Genomic DNA, 16,313 nt, shown 5'->3' with positions numbered 1-16,313 from the left:
GGCCGGTCCCGAAAAGGTTAAATCCTCTAACGAGAATCTGTTATGGAGGGCAAGTCTGATGGTGCCTTCACTGCGATTCACCAGGTTGGTCTCCTCCTCAAGGAGGCGGGAATATTTTATGGAGGGCAAGTCTGCCATGAGTGACCACAGGTAATGGCCGGGGAATCCTGGTTCTATTCCGGTCCGGATTTGGAGCCTAAGAAACGGCTACCACCACACATCCAGGCAAGGAAGGTAGAAGGCATGGCATGCCCGCCCCGAGGTAGTGACCAAAAATAACAATACAGGAGGACTTTCGAGGCCCTGATGTAATGATTTAACTTAAAATCCTTTAACGAGAACCTATGGCGGCCAATTTTTACACCATGAGCCTTCCAGGAGAATCCTATGGAGGGCAAGTCTGCCATTTGTGAGTGACCACGGGTAAGGGCCGGGGAATGAGGGTTCCATTCCGGTCCGGAGCCTGAGAAACGGCTACCACTACACATCCAAGGAGGGCAGCAGGCAGGCAAGCACGTCCCGAGGTAGTGACCAAAAATAACAATACAGGAGGACTTTCAAGGCCCTGATGTAATGAATCAACTTTAAATCCTTTAACGAGAATCTGTTATGAAGGTCAATGATTCCATCCTCACCCTCCTTTTACGAGAATCTGTTCTAGAGGGCAAGTCTGCCATCCATTCAAGTGAAAGGTATGCACTGACTGCCAGGTATAATACAATGTGCAGTCACAGATGCAGTGAAAGGTATGCAGTGACTGCAAACAGCCGTTTTTGTAGTGACGGCCGTGCTGGACTGGTGCGCACCATGACGAGAGTGCAGGTGATGGTGGCTTTACAGCCCATATGGTCGCCCGGCTGATGTAGCTGAATGACAGAACAGTAACTGTCCAGCTGATCAAATTTGGACTGACCACAATGAAGCAACGACCTTATCTTTGGTGTGCCAACCCCCGAGACACTCATATAGCCGGCGGTCATCGCTTCATTGTGATACGCAAGCCCCTTCACCGCGGCAAGGTAATGATCACGAAGGGGGATGGGCACATGTACATGCTTTTTGTTTTGTTGTTGTAGCCGCCCGCAGTGCAGCCAGAAAAATTAGGCAGGCATGTAGACGCCCCAGAAAAATTATTATAGCGGCCGCCGCTAGTCCTGGAGTCCTGGACCCTGTTGGTGGTGGCGGAGAAGGCAGTCAAGCGAACAGCGGGCAGAGGTGCTGTGTGGGGAGCGACTTAGTCTTAGGGCAGGCAGCCAGTCACACGGCGTGCAGGCAGAGATGCTGTGTGTGGGGACTGACTTAGTCTTTGAGCGGGCAGTAGCCATCCGTGATCCATGCCTCATTCATTTTGATAAAGGTGAGGTACTGAACATTTTTGTGACTTAGGCGACTTCTCTTCTCAGTGACGATGCCTCCAGCTGCACTGAAGGTCCTTTCTGATAGGACGCTTGCGGCAGGGCAAGACAGAAGTTGGATGGCAAATTGGCACAGCTCTGGCCACAGGTCAAGCCTGTGCACCCAGTAGTCCAAGGGTTCATCATCGCTGCTCACATTGTCTACAATACATCCACACTTAAGGCCAGGTAGTCGGCTACCTGCCGGTCCAGGCATTGGTGGAGGGTGGATCCCAAAGGGCTACAGCAAGGCGTAGGACTAAAGAATGTCCACATGTCCGACATCACCATGAGATCGCTGGAGCATCCTGTCCTTGCCTGTGTGGACATGGGAGGAGGATTACTGGCAGTGGTACCTTTATTGCATTGTGCTGTGACATCACCCTTAAATGCATTGTAAAGCATAGTTGCCAGCTTGTTCTGCATGTGCTGCATCCTTTCCGCCTTCAGGTGAGTTGGTAACAGGTCCGCCACTTTGTGCCTGTACCGAGGGTCTAGTAGCGTGGCCACCCAGTACAGCTCATTCCCCTTGAGTTTTTTTATACGGGGGTCCCTCAACAGTGTGGACAGCATGAAAGACGCCATCTGCACAAAGTCGGATCCAGACGTACTATCCATCTCCTCTTGCTGTTCCTGAGTGACATCACGTAAGTCCTCTTCCTCCCCCCCAGCCACGAACAATACCACGGGAACGTGGAGCAGCACAAGCCCCCTGTGACGGCTGCTGCGGTTGTTCTTCTGCCGCCGCCTCTTCCTCCTCCACAGAAACACCTTCCTCATCATCCGAGTATGACTCCTCTTCTTCCCCACACGACTCCTCTTCTTCCTCCTCCTCCCCCTCTGCCGCAGGTGTTGAGGAAACATCTGGTTCAGATGAAAATTGCTCCCACGACTCTTCCTGCCGTAACTGTTCCTCTTCACGCTCCTCCACAGCTTGATCCACCACTCTACGCACGGCACGCTCCAGGAAGTAAGCGTAGGGAATCAAGTCGCTGATGGTGCCTTCACTGCGACTCACCAGGTTGGTTACCTCCTCAAACGGCCGCATGAGCCTGCATGCATTTCGCATTAGTGTCCAGTTGTTGGGCCACAACATCCCCATCTCCCCAGATGGTGTTCTTCTACTGTAATTGTACAGGTACTGGGTGATGGCTTTCTCCTGTTCTAGCAGGCGAGAGCAGAAGAAGAGGAAGGTCCGCACGTTGTCCTAAACGAAGTCCTTTATTATGGACGTATCCAAAAAATCAGTACACACAATCACACATCTCCAGCTGACATGTTTCAGACCAGGTGGTCCTTAATCATAGCTGTGTACTGATTTTTTGGATACGTCCATAATAAAGGACTTCGTTTAGGACAACGTGCGGACCTTCCTCTTCTTCTGCTACAGTTTCAAGGATCTGGCCATCCTGGTTCCAGCACTGTCCGGTTCTGAGTGAGCGGTGTTTCCGAGTGTCTTTCTAGCAGGCGAGAGAACATGAGCAGGGTCGAATCCCAGCGAGTCGGGCTATCGCATATCAAGCGTCTCACCGGCAAGTTGTCTCTCTGCTGAATGTCCACAAAGCGTGCCATGGCTGTGTAAGACCGCCTGAAATGCCCACACAACTGCCTGGCCTGCTTCAGGACGCCCTCTAAGCCTGGGTACTTTGACACAAATCTTTGAATGACCAGATTCAACACATGTGCCATGCAGGGTACATTTGTCAGCTTTCCCAAATTCAAAGCGGAAAGGAGATTGCTGCCGTTGTCACACACCACGTTGCCGATCTCCAGCTGGTGCGGGGTCAGCCAGTACTCCACCTGTTTGTTAAGAGCAGCCAGGAGAGCTGGTCCAGTGTGACTCTCCGCTTTAAGGGAAGACATGTCTAAGATGGCGTGACACCGTCTTACCTGGCATGCAGCATAGGCTTTGGGGAGATGGGGCTGTGTAGCGGGAGAGGAGATGGCAGCACCACTAGAGTTGAATTGCCACTCAGCCGAGGAGGAGGACGACGACAGCGAAGAGGATGTAGCAGGAGGATTAGGAGGAAAAGGAGAGGAGGTGGCAAGAGGCCTACCTGCAAGCCGTGGAGGTGTCACTAGTTGGTCTGCTGCGCAGCCACGTACTCCCTGCTTGGCATCATTCACCAGGTTGACCCAATGGGCTGTGTAAGTAATGTAGCGGCCCTGACTGTGCTTAGCAGACCAGGCATCCATGGTCAGGTGGACCCTTGACCCAACGCTGGTCGCCAGAGATGACACCACTTGCCTCTCAACTTCATGGTACAGTTTGGGTATCGCCTTTCTAGAAAAATAAGTGCGGCCTGGTATCTTCCACTGCGGTGTCCCAATGGCCACAAATTTACGGAAAGCCTCAGAGTCCACCAGCTTGTATGGTAATAGCTGGCGAGCTAATAGTTCCGCCACGCCAGCTGTCAGACGGCGGGCAAGGGGGTGACTGGCAGAAATCTGCTTCTTCCGCTCAAACATTTCCTTAATGGACACCTGGCTGCTGTGGGCAGAGGAGCAGGAACCACTCAAGGGCAGAGGCCGAGTGAAGGAGGGTGGCTGTGAAGGTGCAAGGGAGAAAGCGGCTTAAGATGCTGCACCTGAAGGAGGAGAAGGAGGGTGGCTTTTCTTTTGTGTGGTTTTGCTCAGGTGTTCTTCCCATTGCAGTTTGTGCCTTTTCTCCAGGTGCCTTCGTAAGGCACTTGTCCCTACGTGAGTGTTGGTCTTTCCACGGCTCAATTTTTAGAGACAGAGAGAACAGATGGCTTTACTCCGATCTGAGGCAGACACACTAAAAAATTTCCACACCGCTGAGCCCCCCTGGGGTGATGGCACTGTGGTGGCCTCAGAGTCAGCAGCTGACATTGAAGGGCATGTTGGCTGGCTGTACATAGGTGGCGATACATGGCGTCGGACACTGCCACCAGCTGTTTCTGAGGACGAGCTCCCCCTGCTTCTTTCAGGAACTTGTCTCCTCCTACTCCTTTCTAACTCCCCCTCCGAACTGTCCCCCTGTTCATCTCTTCTATTGGGAACATACGTGGCATCCGTATAATCGTCATCATAATCATCCTGCCCAGCTTTGCTTTTCTCAGACACCTCCAAAACTGCACCAACAGCAGGTACTTCATCATCATCATCCTCCTCCATTACGTCCATATTGTCGCCTAACTCACACATATGAGGTGGTGTAACTTGCTTAGCGCCTTCATATTGTTGTAGCAGTAGTGGCTGTGAATCAGTGATTTCACCACCAAAAAACTCCTGCGAAGTGTCAAATGCAGCGGATGTGGTGCTTGTAGTAGCGCTGGTGGCTGCAGAAGATGAGGTGTTCTGTGTTTAAATAGTCAACCACGTCTTGACAATTTTGGGAGGTGATGGGACGTGCCTTCTTCTGAGCACTGTACTTTGGGCCCGGGCCGCACAAAATCACATAAACACGACCACTCACACACCTGCCAGGTGGCCTTCCTCTGGGTCTGCCGCTACCTCTTCTGCGGCCTGGTTTGTCCGTTTTGTCCATATCGGGGAGGGGGGGGGGGGTGAAGTGAAAGGTATGCACTGATTTGACTAATACAATGTGCAGTCACACAGGTGCAGCAGTTAACAGGTATGCACGGAGTGGTATATCACACTGCGTGCACTCACATAGGTAGGTGGGTTCACTGAACCCAACAGCTAGGTAGGTATATGCAGTAATGGGTATTACAATGTGCAGCTGCCTATCACACACACAGGTACAGTAGTCACTGAATGTGCTGGGCCTGGGCTGCACACAGTATGAATTACAAAAGCTGTCGCCGCAACACAAGTGCAGTAATAATAATGGGTAGTACACAATGTGTACAATAGAATCTGTCCTATGCTCTTCCATCCTGGTTTGGTACGCCAGCTCCTCTGCCAGCAACAGACTCAAACTGCAGAGGGTCATCAGATCAGCGGAGAGGATCATCGGGAGATCTCTTCCCTCACTGGACCTCCTTTACCACTCCAGGCTGTACTCCAGAGCATTAAAGATCACCAGCGATCCCTCACACCCAGGCCATCGCTTCTTTAGTCAGCTCCCCTCAAGCCAGAGGCTCCGGTTCCGGTCCATCTTTACCAAGACCTCAAGGCATAAAAACAGTTTCTTTCCCTCGGCTGTCAACCTTCTGAACTCTCTCCACGTAACTGCCCACCCCCACACCACAACACCATGTCTGCACTGAGGCACTCTGCACGTGGATAGATGGCGCCCTAGCTCAAGCTGACTTTTTTGGGGTGTTTTTTGTGTTGTAACTATTATCTGTTCCTTTCTGACTGCTTGACTTGTCCTCTATCTGTATCTATATCCTGTATCAGTACCCTGTATGTGCCAAGACCAATTCCAGGCACGACCCAGTCGTGCTTGGCGAAAATAAAGATTCTGATTCTGATGTGCAGCTGACTGACTCACTGTCTGATTGTGCTGGGCCTGGGCTGGCACAAACACAGTATGAATTATCAAGTATGTCTATAATACAACACAAGTGTCAGTGACACACAGAAAAAAAAATCACAAGAACAGGATTAGCTCTCAAAACAGCTGTTGTGGGGTGCTATTATAGCAATAAGAATCAGACAGGAGCAAGCTAACAAGCCAAGAGCCTAACTAATCTTTCCCTAGGATAAACAGTCTGCAGCAGCTCGCCCTACTCTCACTATAGCAGGCACACGAGTGAGTGTAATGGCCGGAGCTCCCTGTCTTATATACAGGGGGAGTGGCTCCAGGACTGAGTGTAGCCTGATTGGCCACAATGTGCCTGCTGACTGTGATGTAGAGGGCCAAAGTTGACCCTAATGGAGCATTTGCCTTTGCTTGCGAAGGCGAACCACCCAAAGTTCACCTGGAACCGTTCGCGTGCGAAGCGTTCGGCCCATCTCTAGTTGTACTACTGATTTTTGTTGCTTTTGTACTGTTCAGCCATATTCATATATGGTTAATTTTGATTAAGTGGCATTATCACTATAGTAAATACTGATTATCACCCAATATGTTGCCACGTGACAGATACCTTTATAATTATGGCAATATTCTTGTGCCTGTATTTTGCAGTTTATGCTTCAGTGGAACTCCAGAAAATATATTTTATTTTAGCTTTGGATAGTGTGAGGAAACAAGAACCTTTATCAGATTATGGGCCAGATACAATTCACTTTTTCTCCTGTGTTTTCTCCTAGGTGATAATTTTTCATCTTCAGTTTAAAATAACTTCTCAGCACTCTGCAATAGAAAAAGTTCCAAAACATATGTGAAAAAGTGCTGTCAAATTACTCTGAGTATTTTCTTGCCTGCTGTGGCTTAACAGGCATTTTATTGAGAAGATGTGAACTATCACCTAGGAGAAAACATAGGAGAAAAGTGAATTGGATCCGGCCCAATAACTGCAGGCTGAGCTCCAGCTCTCTCTTCCTTCTCTGTTATACTGTTTACCAAGAACATGAAGGGAGGATGTAAGAGCAGTTGCTAGGTAGAACAACAACCTAATGTGGAAAATGCATGCATTTAATTACATTAAAACACACAAAAAATTGTATGCGTTTTTGAAATGCAGGTAAAAATGCATGTGATTTTCAGATGACAAAGTGTGTGTGTGAAAATCAGCCTTATGGGCATGCAGGTAACTATTAGTTTCAACAGTGTAGAAAGTCTTACAACTAGGTTAAAAGTGAACTATGGCGAAAAATTTTAAAATTTTAAATATGTGCAAACATATACAAATAAGAAGTATGATTTTTCCAGAGTAAAATGAGCCATAAATTACTTTTCTCCTCTGTTGCTGTCACTTACAGTAGGTAGTAGAAATCTGACAGAAGCGACAGGTTTTGGACTAGTCCATCTCTTTATAGGGTATTCTCAGGCATTTATTTATTTATTTTCAAAAGCACTTAGTAAATGGCAGTTGCTCCATCCAACTGCCAAAAAACTGTGTAGCGAGCAGGGAAGCTGGCCAGCATCATTGTTTAAATCCTTTTTAAGGAATATCCTTATAAACAATAAAAGTCTTGCTGAGAATCCCCTATGAAGAGATGGACTGGTCCAAAACCTGTCACTTCTGTCAGATTTATACTACCTACTGTAAGTCAGAGTAACCAAGCAGCTCAGGGTGACCCAAACTACTAGGAATGTATAGGGGGATAAAAGGAACCAAAAAGCCCTCCTACTAAAAAAGCAAAGCTTGGTGTAATTGCCTTCTTAAAACAGAAGGAAATTTGCAATAATTCAGTTATAAGTGAACATTTGTGGTTACCCACAATGCACTCATACTAAATATGCAAATTATCCCTTTTCGCCCTTGTTAAGCAAAGCAAGCATCCAGAACCGCTGGTGTATAGCAAGCCTATAGCTTTAAAGTGAACCTCCGGACTAAAAATCTACTCAGCAGAACTGAAAAGGCTTGGTGTTTCTTTAACAGTTTCACAGCATCAGAACTTTGTTTTTCTTACCAAAGCATCATTTTTTGCTGTATTTTTATCTAAGCTCTACCCATCAAAGAAAAAAAGCCCAGGCTTTTTTCCCTGATGCTGTGCAGAGCATGATGGGATTTGCTATGTTGTTATTCACGTTGCTTAGCAACTGGGAGAGGTGATCAGGACACAGGACAGTTGGAACTGTGTATCATACTCCCTGTCACCTCATTACAACCAAAAAGATGGCTGCCATCATGAAATCAAACATTTGCCTGTTCTTTTAAAACCGGGTGGGTAAGAGATTATATTACCTATCTATTTTAAATAACATAAGTAATGTAACTTAATGAAAGTATGTTTGTTTAGGCTGAAGTTCTTCTTTAAGTTTTACACAGCCATATCAAACCCACATGTAGACAGCCTGTTTCGGATTTCATCAGTACATGGCAGGGATTTATAAGGCTGTATGTAATAGGCCTTGGACCAGTACAACAGAGTAACCAAGCAGCTCAGGGTGACCCAAATTACTAGGAATGTATAGGGGGATAAAAGGAACCAAAAAGCCCTCCTAATAAAAAAAGCAAAGCTTGGTGTAATTGCCTTCTTAAAAGAGAAGGAAATTTGCAATAATTCAGTTATAAGGAATCATTTGCATATTTAGTAGTAGTACATTGTGGGTAACCTACTGTAAGTGACAGCAACATAGGAGAAAAGTAATTTATGGCTTATTTATTATAAAGATCTCTATCAGTTCTTTTCCTGGTAAAAGGGTAACTTAGAACTTTCCGGATGCGAGGTCAGTTTCCTCCCCTCACCCTGCGGGGACACATTAGAGCATTAAAGAGACTCACCTCGGGTGGGGGAAGCCTCGGGAACCTAATGAGGCTTCCCACGCCGTCCTCTGTCCCAGGGGGGTCTCGCAGCAGCCCTCCGAACAGCCGGCGACAGACCCGACTGTCAATTCAATATTTACCTTTGCTGGCTCCAGCGGGGGCGCTGTGGCTGCTTTCGGCTCCGAAGTAGACGGAAATACCCGATCTCAGTCGGGTCCGCTCTACTGCGCAGGCGCCGGAAACTTGTGCCTGCGCAGTAGAGCAGACCCGACAGCGATCGGGTATTTCCGCCTACTTCGGAGCCGACAGCCGTCAGAGCGCCTGCGCAGGAGCCGGGAAGGTAAATAATGACGTCATCTTGTACGGAGGGCCGCAGCGAGACCCCTGAGGGACGGAGGACGGCGTGGGAAGCCTCATTAGGATCCTGAGGCTTCCTCCACCCGAGGTGAGTACCCCAGGGGACGTTTTGACGTTACAGATTCTCAACTCCCTTCTCAGGTGCAGTAAAAAGTTTTGTCTGCATGTGGCCTTATATACTATCAGGAGCTGTGAACATCCTGTTAAATCACTGTGTCACTGCTGCTATTAGGCTCATCACCTCTGACATTTGTTTTCCTCTCATTGGAGTAATACTGAAATCAAATCATGACATATGGTCTCAGTTAACATCTGAACTTCCTTGTGACATTTTGAATAGATTCCCACTACATCAAGTTGGATCTGCCTTATTCAAATTACATATCACTTGTGCAAGAGGGAGGTAGTATGTTACTATATTTATAGAACATTTTATCCACCTTGTCCTGGGCGACGTCTACTGTTAGCTGAAAGAAATACAAACCTCCTTCATATACTGATGATCAGCTTTAGAAGTTGCAGTCAGTTTACCGAATACAAACAGAACGATTACAGGATCACTTCACTTTAGTACAGAAATGTACACACATTTTTTTAACTGAATGTTATTAAATATTATATTTCAACTAAAATATGCAGCTGCTACAACTTGCTGGAATCCATGGCAAAGATATACTGTATGGCTTGATATTAAAGCTACCCAATACAGTATTCTCCTGTTTGTCTTGTAGGATCATAAGTCTGCAGAAAACAAGAACAATGTATGGCATCCCTTTTCACCTCTAGAGCTTCATAGGCACATTGGCCCATATGGAATTCACTTTGTCACTTAGTTTTCTCCTAGGAGATCATTTTTCATCTCCTGTTTAAAATAACTTTTCAGCACTCTACAATTGAAAAGTATCAACAAGCAGATGAACAAGTACTGTTTCTTTACTTGTTGCTGGTGCCCTAAAAGTCCTTTATTTGGAAGTAAGGGCCCATTCACACCAGAAGCGCTTTTCTGAGCGTTTTGCGATTGATTAGCGGTTTTTAAAATCGCTCCCATTCACTTTCATTAAAATCGTGGTAAAAATCGCCGCGATTTTTGTTTACGCAATCACAAAATCGCTGCAATTTGCCCACGATTTTTACTGCGATTTTATGACCCACTAATTATGACCCACAATTTTTACTGCAATTTTATGACCCACTAATTTTTATGACTCTACTAATTAGTTTGAAATGTGTCTGTCCTGCACCATAAGCCATATTTGCATATTGCAGTATACAGGGCTTCAAACAATATATTTATTTAAATATAATACTCTTTTAACCACTTTACCTTCCAGGGACGAATATCTACTTTCCTGCAAAATCCATCTAACAATAACAAAATTTCTCCTCGCAAGGACATAGATACTCGTCCCTTGCCGCTGCTCGCTCCCGTGCTCGCTTGCGCGCTCATTCTCATCCTGATTGTTTGAAGGGAGGTAAATAAATGGGAACACAGTTCCCATTCATTGATCTAAGTTCCCATGTGAATAATCGCCGGCATCAATGAGATGCCGTCGTCATTCACAAAAACGATACCTACACGTCCACACATTACTTCCTGTTTGCATACTAATAGTACATACAGGAAAGGTTTGCGCAAGGACATCTTGTGGCCACATGGTAAAATTACACCTACATACATTTTTTTTAAAGACCTATATTTACATTTAAAATTAATCCCTTACCTCCCACACGACCCAAAAGCTACACAAATAAAGACACTCCCACTGAGGTCTATACTAGGAAGTGCATTGTCTTATATCATTAGAAGGAGGGGAAAATAAAGGGAAGAGAAGGAATATATTATAGATAAAAAGACCCCCCAGCATGCAACTGTTTTGCCAGCCAATGGCAATTAAAGGGCCAGTGTTCCTAAGGTATGTGATAACTCCAAACCATAACAGCAGAAAAAAGTTTTCAATGCAGGATTAGCATCTTTATCACTTACCGTATTTTTCGGACTATAAGACGCTGCTGACCATAAGACACACCTAGGTTTAGAGCACAAAAGGCAAGGGAAAAATATATATTAAACCTGGTACATCCATGGTTAAGGGGTATCTTGTGGAATATGCCCCTTTGTACTTCATACCCCCTTGTACCTCTTGTGTCTCCCTGTGTCCTCCTCTGTCCTGCTTGTGTCCTCCTGTGTCTGCCTCTGTCCTCCTTGTGTCCTCCTCTATGCCCCTTTGTGACCCCCTTGGGTCCTCCCCTGCATGGGCACAGTACAGGGAGTCCCCAACATTGTGGGGAGTTGGAGGTTCGTATTGGCAGGCATTCACAAGTTAGGAACTCCCTGCATTTGGACTATAAGACGCAGTGAGTTTTTTCCCTCACTTTTGCGGGAGAAAATCCGCCGGGCGGATCGCTCAGAAACAGCCGTATCAGTCTGACGACAGAGCGTACACACGCCGGACTGTCGCTGGCACGCCCACCCAGCGGGAGGCAACGACGGACCCGTCGTTGCCTAAAGTCCGGCGTGTGTACGGACCTTTATAGTCCACATAATACAGTAATATACTCAGACCAGTTGCTGTTGAAATTTGATTGTTATGGTGACAATCCCGCTTTAAGAGGTTATATTACAGTTACTTTTTAAATTATAAGCTTGTAATTAGTGATGGAGGCAAAATAAAAAAAAATGCATTATTTTAAAACTATAATGGTCGAAAACGTATTATTACCACTAAAGTGCATTAAGAATAAAATAATTCTTAGCAAAAAAAGTACCACCCAAAGAACACCTAATTGGTGGCGAAAATAGAATGGATACATCATTTCAGTGTGATAAGTACTGATAAAGTTATTGGCAGATGAATGGACGCAGCACTGAAAGGTGAAAAGTGCTCTGGTTTTAAGGGGAAAAACAATTGGAGGTAAAGTGGTTAAATATAAAGATGATTGTATAATTCTTCTTAAACAAAGAATCATTTAAGATACAGTAGCAAGAAAAAGTATGTGAACACTTTGGAATTATATGAATTTGTGCACAAATTGGTCATAAAATGTGATCTGATCTTCATCTAAGTCACAACAATTGACAATCACAGTCTGCTTAAAGAGAACCAGAGACGAAGCATAGCTAAAAAATGGAAAAAGATTTTATACATACCTGGGGCTTCCTCCAGCCCCATAAGCCTGGATCGCTCCCACGCCGCCATCCTCCGCTGCCTCTATCGCCGGTACCGGGTACCGTCACTTCCGCCGGACGCGACCAGTTGTACGCATGCACAGGGGCTCCCTCCGGCTCTATGTGCATGCGTCTGCACTTACGTCGACTGGCGGAAATTACGGGACCCGGTACCGGCGGACAGAGGCAGCGGAGGACGGCGGCGTGGGAGCGATCCAGGCTTATGGAGCTGGAGGAAGCCCCAGGTATGTATAAATCTATTTCTTCTACGTCTCTGGTTCTCTTTAAACTAATACCACACAAATAATTAAATGTTTCAACGTTTTTTATTGAACACATCATGTCTACATTCACAGTGCAGGAGGAAAAAATATTTGAACCCTTGGTTTCAATAACTTGTTGAACATCCTTTGGCAGCAATAACTTCAACCAAACATTTCCTGTAGTTTCAGTTCAGACTTGCACAACGGTCAGGAGTAATTCTTGACCATTCCTCTTTACAAAACTGTTCAGCAATATTCTTAGGTAGAGATGGCCTGAACGGTTCGGCGGCGATTGGTTCCCGGCAAACTTCCGGTGGTTCGCGTTCGCCATATAAGGCAAACTTTTCCGGAATTTCGGTTCGGCCCCATAATGCACCATTAGGGTCAACTTTGACCCTCTACATCACAGTCAGCAGACACATTGTAGCTAATCAGGCTACACTCCCTCCTGGAGCCACTCCCCCCCTTATAAAAGGCAGGCACCGCCGGCCATTACACTCACTCGTGTGCCTGCACTAATTAGAGAAGGGACAGCTGCTGTAGACTTTCTCATAGGGAAATATTAGTTAGGCCCTTGTAGGCTTGTTAGCTTGCTCTTTGCTGATTTCATATTGCTAAAATAGCACACCACAACAGCTCTTTTGAGAGCTAATCTTGTTCTTGTGATCTATTTTTTTTTCTGTGTGTCCCACTGACACTTGTGTTGCATAGACAGCCTTGCTAATTCACACTGTGTGTGTGCCACTGCCAGCCAGGCCCAGCACATTCAGTGACTACCTGTGTGTGTGACAGGTGCACATTGTAATACCCAGTACTGCATATACCTACCTGTTGTGTTCAGTGAACTCACCTCATCACTGCATATACCTACCTGTTGTGTTCAGTGCATCCACCTCATCACTCACGTAGGGACAAGTGCCTTACAAAGGCACATGGAGAAAAGGCACAAACTGCAATGGGAAGAGCACTTGAGCAAAAGCAGCACACAAAAGAAAAGCCACCCTATTTCTCCTATTCCTCTTTCAGGTGCAGCATCTTCAGCCGCTTTCTCCCTTGCACCTTCACAGCCACCCTCCTCCACTCCGCCTCTGCCCTTGAGCGGTTCCTGCTCCTCTGCCCACAGCAGCCAGGTGTCCTTGAAGGAAATCTTTGAGCGGAAGAAGCCAATTTCTGCCAGTCACCCCTTGCCTGACGTCTGACAGCTGGCGTGGCGGAACTGTTAGCTCGCAAGCTGTTACCATACAAGATAGTGGACTCTGAGGCTGTACCATGAAGTGGAGAGGCAAGTGGTGTCATCTCTGGCACACAGCAAAGCAATGACCGCCGGCTATATGAGTGTTGGGGGGGGTAGGGGGGGTGGCACACCAAAGATAATAAGGTCGTTGCTTCATTGTGGACAGACCAAATTTGATCAGCTGGACAGTCACTGTTGTTCTATCATTGATCTACTACAGCCCGGCAACCATATAGGCTGGAAAACCGCCACGGCCTGCACTCTCGCCATGGTGCGCACCAGTCTAGCACGGCTGTCACTATGCAAACAGCTGTTTGCGGTGCGTTACACAGTGAGTTTGGTGTGTCAGTGTGAAGCAGTACTCTAATTACACTCCCTGATCTTCCTGATTGATGTATACACATGCAAGATGTTTTAAAGCACTTTAGGCCTGCAATTTAGCATTCAATGTGATTTCTGCCCTTAAAACGCTGCTTTGCGTCAAATCCAGATTTTTCCCCGGGACTTTTGACATGTATCCCACTACGCCATGCCCCCCTACAGGTGTTAGACCCCTTGAAACATCTTTTCCATCACTTTTGTGGCCAGCATAATGTTTTCTAGTTTTCAAAGTTTGCCTCCCCATTGAAGTTCGCGAAAGTTTGCGTGAACCGAACTTTCACGGTAGGTTCGCGAACCCGGTTCACGAACCGAAAATCGGAGGTTCGGGCCATCTCTATATGTCTGGTGTAAATCGCTTTCTTCAAGGCATGCCACAGCATCTCAATCGGGTTGACGGCAGGACTCTGAGTGGGCCACTCTAGAAGGCGTATTTTCTTCTGTTTAAGCCATTCTGTTGTTAATTTACTTCTATGCTTTGGGTCATTGGCTTCAATTCATCAAGCATTACCGCATTCGGTAATGCTGAAAACAGCTGAGTTAACGGAGCACTTAAGAAAATGTTAATTCATCAAAGCTGTTACCGAATGAGAAGCTGAAATGACAGAGCAATGAGATAAATTACCGACTTGTGCTCAACACATGTCAGCAAATGTCAGTAAATGTTAATTCATCAAGGTTACCACATTTGCTAGCACATTCGGTGTTTATCTCCAGCTCTCCCCTGTCCTTACAGGCTTCGAAAGCCTTCTGTGTGAATGTTTTCATGATTAGCAGGAGCAGGCAGCCAATAGAAACAGCCCCTGTTCTCCTGCAAGTGCCGCTGATAGGTGCTGATAGGTCACAGGCTTCTCCACACAAGCTTTCAGACCCCCCAGGCAGTGAGCAGAGAGCAGAGTGAACGGGACAAAAGATATCCCCAGATGTCCTTCGGTCGTTTAACCCTTTGAGTCCCTGTTTGAATATACAAAGATGCATGTGGTGAAATCACCAAGCATGGCATTTGTAAAGTCTCCAGGAAGTTTATCTACGTTGTGGCAAATAAGTAAAATGTTAAGAAACACTGATGGACAGATTCAGAGCAGCAGAGGCAGTATAAGTAACAGTAACTATAACACCTTTACATCTAAAGGGATGTCTGGATGCCTTCTATTGTTATCAACTTGTAACAACACAGAGACATTCCAAGCTGCTCTGCACCACTCTGCTGTTATCGAACAGCCTTTGATGAACTGAAGCCGTAGTACTTCGGTAACTTAACGAACCTCTACCACACATGGGAAAATATTGATGAATTAGCACAGTGAAGTGTAAAATACCGAATGCGGTATTTTAAGGACTGGGATTTTGTTATCGAACACCCTTTGATGAATTGAAGCCATTGTCCTGATGCAACACCCATCTTCTGCTGACCTTCAGCTGGTGGACAGATAGCCTTAAGTTCTCCTGCAAAATGTCTTGATAAACTTTGGAATTCATTTTTCCTTTGATAATAGCAATCCATCCAGGTTCTGACGCAGCAACGCAGCCCCAAACCATGATGCCCCCACCACCTTACTTCACAGTTGGGATGAGGTTTTGATGTTGGTGTGCTGTGCCTCTTTTTCTCCGCATATAGTGTTGTGTGTTTCTTCCAAACAACTCAACTTTGGTTTAATCTGTCCACAGAATATTTTGCCAATACTGCTGTGGAACATCCAGGTGCTCTTTTGCAAACTTTAAACGTGCACCAAGGTTTTGTAACGGTCTTGTTGTGTCGTTGCTCAGATGTTTGATTATATGGTGATCTGCAAGATCACCAATAATACAGACGCTATACCCGATTATGGGTGATCTGCAGAATCACCAATAATACTAGTATAGCAGACAAGGAGCAGAGAGTGTAGTGATTGGTGTAACCGTAACTTTAATGCTTTAATGAGGCCTCACCAGAGGGGCTGGTGAGGTCTAAACAGTACACTGAGTGTGCACTAACGTATAACCTCCAGCAAGCTGGAGAAACAATACTGAAGAGGCTGAATCTCCAGAGGAGCGGGTGATTCAGAATATACTGCAGGCAAATGAACACTCGAGGGGCGGGTGGGTCAGATTGTCCTGCAGTCTACGAGATACAGTAATACTAAAATGACAGGTACCTAATCAGCAGGTAATTAAGGCTGAACTATAGCCTAGTAAAACTGCTTCACCAGCTGAGCTGGCGTAGTAACCCCTCACCAGTGGCGAGGGCCCACTGGTGAGTAGAATGGTCAGACAGGCAAGGTTCGGCAACAG

This window comes from Hyperolius riggenbachi, chromosome 2, assembly GCF_040937935.1.
Source record: "Hyperolius riggenbachi isolate aHypRig1 chromosome 2, aHypRig1.pri, whole genome shotgun sequence".
NCBI lineage: Eukaryota > Metazoa > Chordata > Amphibia > Anura > Hyperoliidae > Hyperolius > Hyperolius riggenbachi.
This window is presented reverse-complemented; position numbering follows the sequence as displayed.